The 6196-nt window shown below is 44.3% G+C and overlaps 1 pseudogene; it reads left to right on the top strand.

The window, feature by feature from the left end:
* Positions 1 to 3014: 3014 nt before the first annotated feature.
* Positions 3015 to 6196, top strand: part of LOC105504061 — a 9059-nt pseudogene continuing 5877 nt past the window's right edge.

Genomic DNA, 6196 nt, shown 5'->3' with positions numbered 1-6196 from the left:
ATTGGATTTTTGGGTTTTGTTTTTAGTCCCCTTTCCTCTCCTCTGTCGCTCACAGTGCAGGCAACTTTGTGCAGTAGAAACAGTGTGGTCTTTGGAGCCTGAAAGCCTCCTGTTTTGACTCTTGGTTCAGCTTCCCATGAGCAACTGTGAAGTCTCAGTTTTTTCGTATGTAAAAGGACGGCAGTGATAGCCCTCTGCAGTGTTTTCTGAGGGATCGCGGTACGTAAGGAACATTGCACAGTGCCTGATACACAGCGGATGCTCACTGGATACCTGTCTCACCTGTCTCCTGATCACTTCCCACCCTGCACATTTACAATGCCTGCCTAGTTAATAAAACAAACAAAACCCCATAATTTTTTTTCTTTTGTGTCGTTTATATTAGTACTTCTTGCTGTAATGTCACAATGCATGGGCTGAGAGGTGAGTTGCCAGCAATAAGACGGGGACATAGCATAGAATAGCTATTAAAACGGGATTCTGGAGTCCAGCTGCTTCTTTCTGTCCCAGGCTTCTCCACAGACCAGCTGGATTAAGCAAATAGCATCGAAGCCTGAGGATCCTGCTCTCTATTTTGTTTTATTGCAACAGAAGCAGTTAAGACGGGGTTTCACCACGTTGGCCAGGCTGGCCTCTGTGGGATTTTAATTGTAGTCAGAATGTGGAACCTCTATAATTTCTCCTTGGAAAGCTTGAGGTATTATTTGTAACCCAGTTTCTATCAATTTGTATACTTATTCCTCAAATATTTGAGAAGGTGTACATTTTATGGAGTAAAGACAAGAGTGATAATGAAGCCAAAAATTCAGTCTTATTAATCACACGATTTGAAATACGTCTAAGTGGTGATGGTCTGTGTGTGTGTGTGTGTGTGTGTGTTTTGGAACAGAGTACACCTGTCAGCTCTGCAGACCCACCTTTTGTCATCTCTGGGGTGTTGGTCCAGAATATCTGTCATTCAACTTCAGAGCTCCAATCTTTGTTGTCCCTGGCCATCCTTCTCTGGTTCACTGTTTTCACACCTTTCTCCTCTGCCTTCTCGAGGAATGTCTCAGGTGTGCGACTACAGCCTTGATCGATTTCATTTCTGTCACTGGATTTTAGTTCTTTGAAAATTCTTTTTTTTTTTTTTTTGAGACGGAGTCTCACTCAGTCACCTAGGCTAGAGTGCAGTGGCCGGATCTCAGCTCACTGCAAGCTCCACCTCCCAGGTTCACACCATTCTCCTGCCTCAGCCTCCGGAGTAGCTGGGACTACAGGCGCCCGCCACCTTGCCCGGCTAGTTTTTTGTATTTTTTAGTAGAGATGGGGTTTTATTGTGTTAGCCAGGATGGTCTTGATCTCCCGACCTCGTGATCCGCCCGTCTCGGCCTCCCAAAGTGCTGGGATTACAGGCTTGAGCCACCACGCCCGGCCCCTTGAAAATTCTTTTATCATTGCTGTCAGAATTTCAGCAGACTGTATCATTTTTGGTTTTTTCTTATATTTTATTGAGTATTCAAAGCAGACATTTCCTTAAAATTTCCTCTGTAGGCTGGGCGCTGTGGCTCACACCTGTAATCTCAGCACTTTGAGATGCCGAGGCGGGCAGATCACAAGATCAGGAGTTTGAGACCAGCCTGGCCAACGTGGTGAAACCCCGTCTCTACTAAAAATACAAAAATCAGCCAGGTGTGGTGGCATGCACCTGTAATCCCAGCTATGCGGGAGACTGAGGCAGGAGAATTGCTTGAACCCGGGATGAGGAGGTTACAGTGAGCCGAGACTGCGCCATTGCACTCTAGCTCTGGGCAACAGAGCAAGACTCCATCTTGGGCAAAAAAAAAAAAAAAAAAAAAAAAAAATTCCTCTGTTTTCTACAGCAATTTATTTCCAGAAGCATATTTTCCCAGTCCTGTCCTTAGAGCTGACAAGAGGAGCCCCTAACTGGGCCCTGCAATTTAGAGAACTCTACATACAAAAAAATTAAATTAATTAAGGACTACAAGGCCGAGTGTGGTGGCTCATGTCTGTAATCCCAGCACTTTGGGAGACCAAGGTGGGCAGATCACCTGAGGCCAGGAGTTCGAGACCAGCCTGGCCAACATGACAAAACCCATCTCTAGTAAAAATATATAAATTAGCTGGGTGTGGTGGTGCCTGCCTGGAATCCTACATACTCAGGAGGCTGAGGCATGAGAATCGTTTGAACCCGGGAGGCAGAGGTTGTAGTAAGCCGAGATCACACCTGCACTTCAGCCTGGGCGACAGAGCAAGACTCTGTCTCAAACACAAACAAGCAAACAAAAAAAGCAAAAACAAAAACAAAAAATATTAAGGCCCACAAGATGCCTCTGCTAGTCCAGATCTGGTGCCTGGCGTTGGTGCAGCACCACCTAACCCTATGCATCCTCTCTGGACTGTCAATGTTCAGGCCCCAGAGAGATGCTTCTCTGCATCTTATCCTCTGTCCATGGGAAAAATTATAACTACATCTAAAGGTTGAATGGGGCCTCTGCTAGGCATTATTTTGATGTACAGAGAAGCTGTGGGCAGAAAAGGACTTAGATAAGAGAAAGACAAGTTAACATATCATGGTTCCAGAGGTTCTCATGAGTTAGCACAGTATTTGCCTCACTTGCATAGAAGCTGAGGAAAAGTTTGCAATATTAACCCTTATCCCGTTTAGGAATAAAAGGGCAGCTCACTGCCAGTGCTCATTTAATTTTACAGAAATATGCTCTTTGAGGCTGAGCATATTTCTCACCTGTCTCCTTTGACTTTATTTGTATCATTTGAATTTCACGAATATAATCATATACTACACATAAAATGAAATAGACATATAAGAATTGGTGATGTAAGAAATCCACAGAAATGTGTAAAATATTTCAAGAATTAACACTCAGTAGATATTTGCGTTCTCAAAGAAGCTTATAAATGCAGATGAACCTCTATTAGTTTTAGTTGCTTGTAAAATATATAGAAGTATGTGTATTTCCTTTTTAAACGGGTTAGTAACTTGGGGGGGGGGGATGGGTGGTGAGTTCATCTTATCTATTCTCCAGGTCATAGTCTCAAACAGGAGCTACTGAATGGGAACACTGAAACAATTTCTTTTCTTTGCACAGTTGGTATTGATAAATCTCAGGTGTGTCAAAATCTCTGGCAGGCTGTGATATTTATGTGAAATCTTGTGACTTTAATGCTCGTCTTCGCACCAGACATAAGGCAGTTCAACATCAGGCTCTTGCCCTAAACATTAGCTCCTGATGCCAAGAACTGGCAAATGACTACTTTGGTTTCAATGGATGTCAGAAAGGATCATCAGGGTAAACCTTGTAGATTTTCTTTCAATAACCACACCCTCCTTTCAACATTGAAATTCTATACTGTAGACAGAAGTACTGAAATGGGTTATAGGGAGGAGATGTGAGAGGCCTCCTGCCATTGAGGATGAGTGGACATGTCTGAATTGGCCTGCTACCTAAAATTAATCATCTCAATCACTTGGATGGTGGTATCCATAATTTCCTCCACTGTTTGTGTGGCATATAATAAAAAATGGTTGTCTGTATCTAGCAATTCACTTGCAAATCTTACTTGATTTTGAAGCCATAGAACACCTCAACTGTTAGCTTGAATGACTGGAGTTTAATTTTTATTTCTCAGAACAAAACAGTTTAAAGCCTACCTTAATATCCCCAGAGGGAACTTACACTAAAACTCCTAACAGCATCAGGAGTTTTCTGACCTTGAAGAAAGGGAAAATGAAGAGGCTATGGTGCCACTTCCCAATCAAAGCCTGAAGTTCTGTGCTTTAGAGGTGGTGCTGCCATCCTGTGATTGCAGGAGTCTGGTGTTGGCTTGGTGGAGGAGCCTGTGGATAAGGTGGAGGAAGGTCTGTTTTCACTGGAGGTGGAGGAGGGTAAGGAATTGAAGTGGGAATGATCTCTCTCTTTTTTCTTACTTTCTAAAACTCATCTTTTCGACACATATTAAGCCCTTCCCTCTCTGGGCTACTGAAGTCCTAGGCAGAGTTTTTCTGTCTTACAATATAGGTTTTTACCTTAGGCAATACCTGACAGAACCTTTAAATTTAAAATTATACAGTGGACCTTCCTGCCAGAAGCTTAGGAGGAAGAAGGAAGTAATGTTTTTCCAGTTTTGGGCTAATAGTCCTTCAAATATGTATCTCTTGTAGCCTTCCGTTATCCCAACAAAATCATCTAAAGATTATTTATTTATCTATTTATTAATTTTTTTTTTAGAGACAGGGTCTCACTCTGTTGCCCAGGCTAGAGTGCAGTAGCATGATCATAGCTCACTGTAACCTCAAACTCCTGGGCTCAAGGGATCCTCCCACCTCAGCCTCCTGAGTAGCCAGAACTACAGGCATGCACCACCACACGTGATTAATTATTTTTTCTAGAGATGGGGGGTCTTGCTGTGTTGTCCTGCCTGGGCTCAAGCTCTTGGCCTCAAGTGATCTTCTTGCCTCAGGATCCCAAGATGCTGGGTTATAGCCATGAGCCACCCAACATGTCAGGTCATCATCTAAAAATTTACAAAAACTTTTATGTAAACATTCAGTCCTTTTTTTTTTTTTTTTTTTTTTTGAGATGGAGTCTTGCTCTATCGCCCAGGCTGGAGTGCAGTGGTGTGACCTCAGCTCACTGCAACCTCTGCCTCCCAGGTTCAAGTGATTCTCCTGCCTCAGCCTCCTGAGTAGCTGGAATTACAAGCACACACCACCGTGCCCGGCTAATTTTTGTATTTTTAGTAGAGACAGGGTTTCATTGTGTTGGTCAGGCTGGTCTCGAACTCCTGACCTCGTGATCCGCCCTCCTTGGCCTCCCAAAGTGTTGGGATTACAGGCGTGAGCCACTATGCCCAGCCCATTCAGTCCTTTTTTCACACATAGAAGGGCTTGAGCAGAAAAAGAGTTTAATATAGATACCTAGAAAGGGTACCCAATTGATACTGACGTTGAGATTTTTTTCTAGTATTCATGACCCTCAGGCTTAGGGTTTGAAGTCAGAGGCAGGGCTGTAGGCTAACGGGGTGGAGTAGGCTCCCATGGATGATGCCCAGGGAGGTGCCAGATTATCTGTACCAAACCTTTTTTGGTTTTTTGAGATGGAGTCTTGCTCTGTTGCCCAGGCTGGAGTGCACAGGTGTGATCTCGGCTCACTGCAACCTCCACCTCCCAGGTTCAAGCAATTCTCCTGCCTCCTGCCCACAGCCAGCTAATTTTTTTTGTTTTGTTTTGTTTTGTTTGTATTTTTAATAGAGACAGCGTTTCACCATGTTGCCCAGGCTGGACTCAAACTCCTGACCTCAAGTGAACTGTCCATCTTGCCTCCCAAAGTACTGGGATTACAGGCGTGAGCCACTGTGCCTGGCCTCTTTTTCTTTTTCTTTTTTCTTGAGAATAGTCTCACTCTGTCGCCCAGGTTGGAGTGCAGTGGTATGATCTCAGCAGCTCACTGCAACCTCTACCTCCCGGTTCAAGCTATTCTTGTGCTTCAGACTCCCAAGTAGCTGGGATTACAGGCACGTGCCACCACACTCATCTAATTTTTGTATTTTTAGTAGAGATGGGGTTTCACCACATTAGTCTGGCTGTTCTTGAACTCCTGGCCTCCACCGGCCTCAGCCTCCCAAAGTGCTAGGATTACACACGTGGGCCACCATGTCCAGCCAACCAAATCTTTTTCGGTGAGTGATTCCAGCCCTTGATGCATAGGAGGGTAGGGTCTGTAGGAGTGTAGCCTTAGCTGATAAATTTGAAATCTCTGGGTGATATGAGCATGTGCCAGGTTCTTGGCTTGTATCTCCCTTCTAGCACTTCGGGAACTTCCCAACTAGATGGAGGCAGTAAAAATGGGCCCTGCCAGGATGTACCTGTAACAGAGCCATTCAACCATACCCTTGTGCTGTCTACCCTTATTCACGAAGATTATGAGCTAAGAATTGTGGATGCATTTTTATTTTTTAAACATGTAGCAATTATCACTCAGCCATCTTAAATCCATTTGTTTTGGTTGGATTTAAGACTGTTGTTGTTCCTTATGAAAGGGAAGATGGCCGGCCGGGCGCGGTGGCTCAAGTCTGTAATCCCAGCACTCTGGGAGGCCGAGACGGGAGAATCACGAGGTCAGGAGATCGAGACCATCCTGGCTAACACGGTGAAACCCCATCTCTACTAAAAAAA

This window comes from Colobus angolensis, unplaced genomic scaffold, assembly GCF_000951035.1.
Source record: "Colobus angolensis palliatus isolate OR3802 unplaced genomic scaffold, Cang.pa_1.0 Scaffold1, whole genome shotgun sequence".
Taxonomy (NCBI): Eukaryota; Metazoa; Chordata; class Mammalia; order Primates; family Cercopithecidae; genus Colobus; species Colobus angolensis.
The sequence above is the reverse complement of the archived record's forward strand: the minus strand, read 5'-3'. Positions and strand labels throughout refer to the sequence as shown.